At 39.8% G+C, this 11,312-nt stretch overlaps 1 protein-coding gene across 1 annotated transcript in view; it reads left to right on the top strand.

Moving 5' to 3' along the window:
- The window catches only part of fam110b (family with sequence similarity 110 member B), a 60,568-nt gene continuing 49,256 nt past the window's right edge, over positions 1–11,312 (top strand). The window contains exon 1 of the mRNA XM_008290917.1: positions 1–82. The gene's annotated coding sequence lies outside the window, so the exon portion shown is untranslated. The remainder of the gene's footprint in view (positions 83–11,312) is intronic.

Genomic DNA, 11,312 nt, shown 5'->3' with positions numbered 1-11,312 from the left:
TGCTGTCAGGCCGAACAGACGTAGCGACCTAACGGAGACAACCCACACCAGCATCCTTTGTTTTCTGGAGCTGGAGATCAAGGTAAGGACGGCTAACTAGCTTGGTAACGATGCCAGCTTGTCTGTCTGCCATACCAATGTTGATGAAACATGACTGAGGTTGCTGACGGTGAGCTGGAGCTGTTTTTTTCTTCTTCATTTTCAGCCATGTTCAAACTATGGCTATTGTTCGGCATATTGTCATTCAGGCAGCATATTCATGTAACGCAAGAGAAATGAGTTTAGCTAAAGGGCTAATGTGCGCCTGAGCTTTGTGGTACTGTGTTGTGTAAACAGCTGCTGGAGTTGTGGGTGGCGGTACAGAGCTAGCTTGCAGCACAGGAACAGACATTGTAGAACATCCATGGCTGCTGCCTGAGATGTGTGTGTGTGTGTGTGTGTGTATGTGTGTGTGTGTGTTGGGGAGGGGGGGTATTGCGGTGCACCACCACCCCAGCGCGCGCATGCACGCACATAGAGGTGCAGTTGGTGTCGGTGCTGATGTGCAGCTCCGGACACATGTCCAGTCACTAAGCAGCTCTCTGCTCTGCCTCTGGACGAACAGCGCATACGGACGGGCCTGCTGTGTTTTGGGGGCTGGTGGACGCTGTCCAGGCTTTAAATTGCTTATTGACTGTTGTCGTAAATCTGTGTTCAAATTCCCGTGGACACCCCACTGTTCATTCTTGTTGTGATGATTATGTTGTATATATTGTATACTGATTTAAGTGTTTCAGTGTTGGTCCCAGTATAATATTTAGGTTTCAATAAGGGGTAGGAGCCACAGCTGAAACATTTATCATGAGAAAATGTTTTTATTTCATTTAATATTGATAATTGCTGCTGTTTTTTTTTTAAACCTATTTTTAAAACAGATCAGGAGAAAGAAAAAACTGTCAAAGTTTATTTTTTAATTTAACCACTGTAGCTTATTTATCAAAGTACATAGGTAGTAATGGTATTGCTAACACAGCAAAGAAAAACACACAAAACTAAATATGTTTACACACATAAAAAAGTAATTAACAAGGAAAAAGAAATTATGTATACATATCATATAAGAAGTAAAACTGTGAGGAACATTGAAGGGGATGAGGACGAAGCCGGTGCACTGTGCTGAATTTAAGGCACCAAGTGGTTTGCCTTGATTTAGTGTAACCTGACGGGGCCCTGCACTGGTCTCCATGTGTGGCAGGCCACCGTGAGTGCATTACGTAGGTGGAGGTGGTGGGGACACAGGGCATTAAATGTGTTAGATCATGAAGCCCATCTCCCTAGGGCCTCCATTAGGGGTGGTATGGGGATGCAGATGGAGGTGATGAAAGGTGCCTGCAAACTAGAAAGCCATGGAAGACTTGCACGGAAGCCCTGGTGACAGTGATGGAGGCCGAAGAGGCTCCATTATTAAGATATGATAGGCTGTTTGTGAACCAGGGATGGAGCACATGTTGAATTTGTTCATACAGTCAAACTTTGCATCTTCTTAAGTGCTTTGTTCGTTTACATTTAATGTTAAAGTTCGTAACTGATGAAAATGTATGTAGGTTTTCTTAATATATATTGTTGAAGTGTCTGTTGCCCGTACATATCCAGTGCATGTCTGTTGTTTTATCACCCAGGCAGCATTTCATTACCAACGTGATGAACTTCGACCATTTGTTCCAGTAGTGCAGTTTTACCGTTTAATAGCAAGTTTATTATAATGATACAAAGTCAAGACTGACTGCACTGTTGAATGTCACACAGTGCAAAATGTCTTTGTAGCCCTGGAGGTCCACGCAGAGAAGAGCTGTCGTGAAGATGGTGGATAATTCCTGGATGGCTACAACTTGTGATGATTTATATGGGGCAGTGTATGAGCCCCGATGACTTGCTAGGAGCACTCACAACTGAATTAATGCAATGTGAAAGAACATAATTCTGGCCTGTTAAAGATACATTCCAGTATTTCCCACACATAGCACTGCATGTCAAAATGAATAGCTAAATACTAGTATTTAACTACTATTCGTCATGTGATATAGTTTGCCATCCAGTTGCGTGACATGATGAAAAATATGGTTCAAAGTGGTTATTGGGAGCTCCTTGCTTTGAGGGCGTGGGAGCAAACATTTGCCTGGTTTGCCTCTTGATGGTGTACCTCAGCAAATGTCATTCACTGAGGTGCAGTAAATAAAAGTTGTAAATATAAGTAAAGGTAGTGACACTGCAGTGAAAGTATCCCATGGCTCATATCCCAGGACTCATAGAGCTAATCTATAGAACTGACAATACATGGCTATATACGTGTTTAGAAAACAAACGAAAAATATGGAAAGCTATTAAACCATCCAAAGTAAATAACAACATATCATAGTAATAGATATTCCCATCGATCTGGGAGACTAGTGACCAAGTAATGTTCTTGTAGTAATACACAGTCATTGCCAAAGCTATGTTTTCTTTTAACTGTCAGTGTGCCAGTCAGCAGGCTTGATAATGACCGAAAACTTTGAATAAAAAAAATTTGTAACTGTGTGAGATTGAGGTCCTACGTGAGAGTGGCCAAGGATGAATGGTATAACATTTTCATCATTCGAAAAATCATGAAAGAAGTCAATGTTCAGTAAATGCTAAAAATAAGTTAGTCCTAGCAGGTGGACCATTTCAAAGTTGTGAAAATACAGGGGTGTTTACAGGTGGTTCGTTCCTTCGCCAAAAATCATGGATTTATCCTGGAAGGCTTCACTGGCAATTGTCTGACCAATGAGAACTTAGCTGGATGAGAACATTTCGACCAATTGACCAGTAGGAGGTGGGGCACTCCATCCACTGGGTCAGATATATACCAGGGGTGTGCATCTCTACCTTAAGAGGCGATCTGCTACAAATCTAGATACATGGATTACGATACAATTCACTCACGTCACATTTTAATACAATATGATACAATGTGATCTGATGCGATGCAGCTTGAATCTATTTGTGTGATGAAAAAAATTTAAGAGAAATGTATCAGGTCAGAATAATGTCATTATGTTTAGTTTTCGAATACACACAGACAAGACAGACTGTTGTTGTATTAAATATGAGAAAAGATTAACATTAACCCCTTCAGTATGTTGCATCCATAAACTTTGCAAACTGAAAACATTCAGCATGGCCTCAGTTTGTTCTGATGTATTTTATCAAACAAAACTAATGTTGTGCTCCGTGTTGTTGTGGTGGGAGGCTGCTATGTGTGTTTCAGTGAACATGCCCGAGTAAGTTCTGCTCTGTATCTCTGACACTGAATGCACAGACTGCCACACAAAACAACACAACGTGCTTCTGTGTTGAGGGTTTTGCTTTTTGAGACGATAATTAGTTTTGTGTGTTGGTATTAAACAGGCAGCGTGTGTTGTGTTGAGTTGTGACTATTACCAGTTGATCTGAAAAACCACCAGGTGTTAAACACCTGACAGAATGGAAAAGACCTATAGGAATGAAAAGGGATCCTAATCGAGCTGATCGGTGGCACAATTTAGGGTGGCTGTGGCTCAGGTGGTAGAGCGGTTGTCCTCTGATGGCAAGGTTGGCGGTTTGCCCCTCCACAGTCGAAGTGTCTTTGGGCAAGACACTGAACCTGAAGTTGCTCCCAATGGCAGGCTAACGCCTTGCATGGCAGCTCTGTCGTCATTGGTGTATGAATGTGTGCGTAAATGGGTGAATAAGAAAACATTGTAAAGTGCTTTGAGTACTACCAAGGTAGAAAAGCGCTACGTAAGTGCAGACCATTTACCGTTTACAATGCATAGAATGCCAAACTCGTATTTTTACCGTTGGACTACATAGTTTTAAGTCCTCTCACTGAACTAAAAAATATGTGTTTTTTTTATTTTGGTCAGCACGTTTGATTTTGCTGTCCTGTAGATGATATAGACATGGATTTAGATTTATTAACAAGGGACGCTTACGTTTTTGAGGTCTTCTTTATGTAGTATCTTTATCTTCACACACAGACAGGTCTGGTCATGAAGAATCTGCAAACGGAACATCTGGAGCATAAACACAGCAAACATCACCAGTTAAACTGGAACACTGGTGCTGTCGGTCATGCTGTTGTGTTGTTGTTGCTAGCAAACACGTTAAGCTAATGTTGTTCTCATGATACGTCACGGCCGGAGTCTCGCGAGACTGGAGCGGCCGTATTTAGTAACAGAGCTCCAATCAACCAATTCATAACTGTACAACCAGACATCGACCGCTCCACAGTAGATATAGATTGATTCAGAGGCATGTATTCATATCGCTTAAGTTAAAATCGATTTCCGGTTGTATCTGTGAATCTTTACACTCCTAATATATACATAAATTCAGATTTTTTCTACAGTAAAACTGAAATCTCAGGACTCAATCTGAAGATGGTCAAAATGAATTCAGTGTGATCCACTTTCTTTCGGTCAGGGATAACTTCTTATTAAAACTAACTAATGAACTTCCTGCTGTTGTTAAGGAGAGCAGCTCTCTTTCTCTCCTTGGAGACACTCGCAGATCCAACTTCTGTCTGATGCTGCAGGTTTGTAATAAATTATGAAGAAGCAGACCTTAACAGCTTTAAACTAAACTGCCATTCTGCATGTGACGTCTCATCTGTCTGATGTGAAGACATGTAGGCCAACACAGTGTAACCTTGCTGTCGTTCCAGGCCTAGACTGATCCATATTCTATGCTCTGTCAGGGTCAATTTATATTCATGATAATTTACTTAAGTTACCAGTTCTGTTGTTCTACTTGGAAAAGTGTGCACAACTCTCTCTGTTTGGAGACACACATACGGATCCTTCTGCTTTATGATACTGCAGGTATTAAGTAAACTCAGAAGGAATAGTTCTGACCAGCTGGAAGGAACAGATTTCAGCTGGTGTTGTGGGGGAAAATAACTCAGACTGCATTCGTCATTAGTATCAATAATCTTAAAGCAGTGGGTGTCTCTCTTTATCGCAGTAAAGTTGTATTAGGGATATTTCATTTTTTAGTCTAGCAGATTTGAAATTGTTGAGAAAAATAAGGTGAGGAAAGATTTGTTGTGATTTTGGCACACAGTCTGTGATGTTTTTGGATGAATTTTGGTGTTGAAATGTGGAAAAATCCTTCTGTTAATTACTTCATGTAACTCAAAGTAACGCTGCTTGTGTGTATTTGTCTCTTCATTTAACAGACCTGTGCATATTGAAACCAATACGGAAATGTTACTAGGACCAAACTAGTAAGTTTGCTGGTGCGACTTTTATGGAAACGAGACCAGAGTAGTCATTCAGACATGAAGCTGACATGTTAATTTTTTCGTCAGATGGATGAAATTACATGCATGTCTTAAAGGGGCTAAATAAAAACAACATCCTTGCCTCACCCTCAGTTAAGCCTAAACTAATCTGAGGTAATACCATTAGTTCAAAGAGAGGCCATAGGTTCTACATACAGCACTTTGACCTAATTACAAAACCCTGGTCCCAATCCAAGTCTTTCCTGGAATACATGCAAATAAACAGTCCCACTCAGTTCTTTAAATGCTTTTTCAGCATGAAGGGACAGGATAACTTTGGGTTGCAGTGTTGAGTGAATTGATAATAACACGTGATACCCTGCACACATAAAAAAAAGACGAATCCCCAGGTCTGAAGCCTGTTTGCTCCTCTTCAATGATTGTATTTACGATTACTTGTCAGTAGGGGTGTACTTGTGTACTTGTCGTTACAGGCCCTTTCTGTTCGGTACAGACGTGTACCGTGGTACAAAAGTTTTAAGACTATTCAGAATGGCCAAGGTACAGAATTGTTTCAATTGTGAAACTTAAAATCTCATGGTGCCCACAGTTGCGGTGGACGTTCTCCGACTCACAGATGTGCAGTACTGCGGAGCTAAAAACAAGTAGGAGTTTCCAGTGGACCACAGGATGTGACGGACCGTTTATTCTCCTGTCGGCGCTTCCTTATAAGCCCAGTCTATATGGCTAGTGAATGGGATGGCTAATGCTAACAACAACAACAAGCCAGAGCTGGAAGACGCTCCGGTATCATTAAAATCACCCATTTGGGATCAGTTCAGTTTCCTGGTGAAGTCCGAAAAAGGAGAAAAACAAGTCAACAAGACAAAAGCTGTTTGTCCACATTGTGAAGTGGTCCTCAACTATGCATCCAGCAACACGTCAGACTTATTCATTTGAAAAGGCAGCATCCAAGCATAACTGCATGCTGCGAGAAAAAAATAACGAACTATGCAAACGTTGCACAGTTTGTGACTGTGCTGGAGCTCTGACTCCATTCAGTCCTCAGTCCTCACCGCTGTCTTCTCAGTAATACATGAGGAAGCTACAGCCAGGCAGCATTAGTGCTCTTCTAGTTAGCCATGTTTTACAAACTTACCCCATTTATGAACGTCACACAAGCTCAAATTTGGCTGCGCAATACTTCTTTCATTTATTTGAAAAATATTTATTTATTTTTTATATTTATTGCTGAACTTGGTTGTTTGCAGCAGTGTCTTCCTTTTTTGTACTGGAAAAGTAATTCAGTTGCATTTACAGCGGACCAAGCTGGAAGCTGGAGTTGTTAATGCTGCATTTGTACTTTTATTTTATTTTTTGTTTATTTGATATTGAGAACTATGCAGTCTGTCTCTAAGTGTGGCCCTGCGATGGACTGGCGACCTGTCCAGGGTGTCCCCTGCCTTCGCTGGGATAGGCTCCAGCCCCCCCGCGACCCTAATGAGGATTAAGCGGTGTATAGAAAATGGATGGATGGATGGAGAACTATGCAGCAGTATTTCTGTTACATTTGTATACATTGTACATTTAATTTGATTTACTGAGCTGCTAACAGCTTTTTGGTTTAATAAAATAAACAAATGTTTTGGATTAATTAAGAGCAGGTTTATTTTTTTTCATTTTTACCCTTCACTGACAACTGAACCGTTCTGTACTCCGTTCCCCTACTTGTCAGCGTTGCAAGAGGGCCTTGGTTAGTATCTTGTACTCACAACCTAGCCGACTGGGCTGTGCAAACTACACTCTAGGAGATTTTTATCCTTTTTTTAGCTATACAGAAACTGTTGTTTGCAAGAGGGTCTGAGACAATTGTCCTCTCACAATAAAATGTCAAATATGGATTTCAAGGTGCGCTCAATTGAAAACCCATCCAGGCCCCACTTTGAATTGTTTTAATTGTATTGATCATATCTTCTATCAGTGTACAATTGTCAAAGAATAACTGTGCATCTACTTTGAGCTTTGTTGTGTCCAGATTGTTAAAAAATGCATAGAGTTTAATGTGATCTATTTCAATATCATTGCTTGTCATATATTTGAACCTGTGGTAAAGCTGCAGTAGACTGCACAATTATCCTTTCAGCATATAACCTGTCAGAACCTCAACTTTCAAAGTAACCGTGTATGGGTGAGTAGGAGTGGTAGTAGTAAATGTCTTCATATTTTGGCAGTTTCTTTCAAACCTTCAACATTATAAAACATTTTGACAACATCGGACTTTTAAATTAAACACAAGGGTGAAAATATAAAGAGTTACGATTTAAGAGCAGTTTTTTTAAACGTGATGTTTGGATACATGTATTTTTACGGCCCAAACATGGCCCCAAACAACTGCATTTTTGAGGGCCTAAACATGTTCAAAACTCACAAAAATTTGCACGCACATCAGGACTGGTGAAAAATTTTGAATGTTTTGGTCGTTGCACATATGTGTGGCAAAATGGCTCTATAGCGCCCCCAACATTACTTTTAAATTTGTAACATCCACTGTGGGCAGCATGTTTCACCTACATCCATGAAACTTGGTGGACATATGCAGTAGGGCTGGGCCCGAATAGCCGAATAGCCGACAATTCGTTCACTGTGCTGGATTCGGGGTATCAAACTGGATGTCTGAATATCCCTGCCGCCGTGGAAACGGTTTGACTAAATGGCTCTACGGTGCCTCCTGTAGCAATTTATCCATTAGCCCTCGCAGGACGTTTAACTGACGTTTACAAATTTGGTCGGCATATGTAACACATCAGGACGCACAAAAAAGCCTCATGGACCCATACTGTAAACTCAACAGGAAGTCCGCCATTTTGAAATAACTGTGCAATTTTTTGTGATTTTTGTCACATTCAAGAGCGAACTCCTCCTCGAGGTTAACTCCTACACGCCTCAAATTTGGCCAGCGCATACAACAGGGCTTGGTGATTAAAAGTAAAAGTAATTACTGTTATTATTATTATTATTGTTGTTACTGTAATGTGTTATATGTTGTATATCATTATTGTTATTATTGTTGCTGTTGTTGTTGCGGGTTTTGAATGATTTTAATTTTGAATTTGAATGCTGATTTTGAATTTTGAATGCTGTTGTTGTTGCTGATTTTATGTTGGTGTTGTGTTGTTTTTTTTTGTGGTGTAGCAATTTCAATAAAGTTTTTGTTTTTAAAAAAAAATCTAATTCTAAGTTATCAAAATGCTCTGCAAAAGTCTAAGGGCGTGGCAATGGCGGCTCTCTGAATTGTGATGATTCGCCATCACAAAGGAAGCGTGTCTAATGACCCTGTACATGCTCCAATCTGCCTCAGACTTTACATACTTACTCACAGTCCTGCCCCGATGAAACCCATATGCCAACATCCACTCACAGTTATAGCGGCATCTGCTGGCAATAGGAAAGAACATGTGCTATTATTAGCCGGTTGACCGTATTGACCTCAAAGGCGTTGGCATAAGCCTTTAGATGTTGATGACTCATACCAAAAATTGTGAGTTTTCGTCAAACGGTGTGTCCATGACGGCCCTCTGAACTTTGATGCTTTTCCATGAAGAGCAAGTGCTGTCTTCCTGCCCTCTGCATGCTGCACTCTGCCTCAGTCAGAGTCACTGTGTACTTAGTGTGCTGTCTGTATAGGACTGTGTGTGTGTGTGTGTGTGTGTGTGTGTGTGTGTGTGTCAGGAGGGGAAGATAGCTGTTACAGCTCTCAGGTGGAAACTATCCTTAGTCTTTTAGTTCTAGCCCCTCAAACTTTACATGAGTCCTGCCCTGATGACACTCTCTTGCCATGATCCATTCACAGTCACAGCGCCACCTTCTAGAGACATGAAAGAACACGTTTTACACTTGTATCTGCCATTATTAGCCGATTGACCCGTATTGAGTAGAGTGTGGCTAAGTACAAAAAAATCTGTATTTATCCAACGTGCGTACAGGGGTCGTACGCACATCAGTGTTGATAAATGCCACTTGTTCTTAACCGCTGTGCTTCTGCAGGTTGCCTTCAGAAATGGTTCCCTTAAAGTTAAGACAACAACAAAAAAAAAACATTTCAATGTAATGTTTAAAAGAATAGTATAACAACATTTAGTATTTCAAATAATGTTCCTGTATTACTAAATGTTAACAAAGATATAATGTTTTAGGTGCAACTTTCTAAAGATGTTTTGGGCATGTTGTTGAGATAAGCGATCATAGAATGTTCCTGTATGTATAAAACATTACCACAATGTTACATGATAGCAAAGGAAGGACCTTCTCCAAGAAAGATATAAATAATTATTTTTTAAAAACCTTTTTAATTTATGTAAGGATTAAACAACGAGGAGCCGTGCAAACTTAGCGGAGTAGACTCCGCTGCGTGCATTCAAAACCGTATAATGCACGGCTCCGAGTTGTTTAGTCCGCTTATACCAAGTCCCACACAGCGAGCAAACACACAAAATATTTATTTAATTAATAGAACTTGCTAAAAAATGGCTACGTTTTTGGGACTATTTTATGCAAATAATGCACGCCAGTCAGCCATAGAATTCTCGCTGACCATGGTATAAATCTTTATGTCTTTGCTTTTGCTGTTCTTGTTTGCTCTCCTTCTCTTCCCATTCTTCAAACGTTTTGTTTCAGCCAAATATTTTAAAATTAACCTCGAAATCCATGTTTTATCGCGTTTCTCTCATTCACATGTCAAGACACAGCTGATCTGCGCCAGCTGATTTGCGCGTTGCTATGGTGATGCCCAGAGCTGTGTGATGTAATACCAGTAATTTAACTCGTCGAACTACGTGTGCGTATACATGAAAATAATGCACGCCAGTTAGCCATAGAATTCTCGCTGACCATGTTATAAATGATAATAAAGGAGGAACATTCTTAAAACCACATTTTGAAAATGTTTTCAGATGTTATTGATGCCTCAGATTACAGTGTTTTTTTCTAAAACATTCCTGGTATGTGACATGTTCACAAAGGTGGAACATTTGTCTTCAACATTGTGAGGACGTTTTGGGGATGTTGTTGTGTTAATCATTATAGAATGTTCTTCTATTAAACATTCTCATGATGTTAAAGGAAAACAACATTGTGAAGGAAACATTCATAAAGTGTTTTGAGAATGTCATAAGGGGGCTCAGATTAAATTGTGTTATTTTTAAAACATTCATACAATGTTACATAATAACAACAGAGAAACATTCTTACTGCAACGTTTTGAAAATGTTTTCAGGATGTTATCGATGCTCCAGATCAGTGTGATATGTAAACAAAGGAAGAATGTTTTGCCTATAACATTGGGAGGATATTATTGGGACAATGTTTAGGTTACAGGTTATAGAATGTTATTTTGTAAAATGTTCCCACAATCTTAAATGACATCACATGAAGAACATTTCCAAAGTAATATCTGGAAAATGTTTTAATGACGTTATTAAGGCCTCATATTATGTTATGTTATTTTTCAATCACTCTTACAATATTGCATAATAATAACAGAGGAACATTCTTACTGCAACATTTGGAAAATGTTTTCAGAGTGTTAAAAGGACTCCATTACACCTCCTTCAATTCTGAGAAATAACATTGTGTTTTTCAGTTTTTGATAGAAGAATGCTAAAGAAGAACATTGTGTTGTGGCTGGAAATAGTTGTTTTCTTCTGGAAACTGAAAGAACTTCCAACCTAAAACTCAATTTCTAGAATACTAACTAAAATATTGGAAATAAAACAACCACGGCATCAGTAAACTTTTAATTAAACAGCCAGGCAGCTTTATAGTGGTTGCAGGGGATTTTAACCACACCAGTTTAAAGTCTGTGCTCCCCAAGTTCAAGCAATTTGTGGACTTCAATACCAGAGGAGAGAACATACTGGACTTGGTGTATTCAAACTTCCCTGATGCTTACAAAGGAACCCCCCACCCACACCTCGGCCACTCTTAGTTATGCTGGTGCCTGCTTACAAACCCCGACTGAAGTGCAGCAGGCCAGTAAAACAACAAGCCAGGA

Source organism: Stegastes partitus, unplaced genomic scaffold (assembly GCF_000690725.1).
Source record: "Stegastes partitus isolate 25-593 unplaced genomic scaffold, Stegastes_partitus-1.0.2 Scaffold703, whole genome shotgun sequence".
In the NCBI taxonomy this organism is placed as follows: domain Eukaryota; kingdom Metazoa; phylum Chordata; class Actinopteri; family Pomacentridae; genus Stegastes; species Stegastes partitus.
The sequence above is the reverse complement of the archived record's forward strand: the minus strand, read 5'-3'. Positions and strand labels throughout refer to the sequence as shown.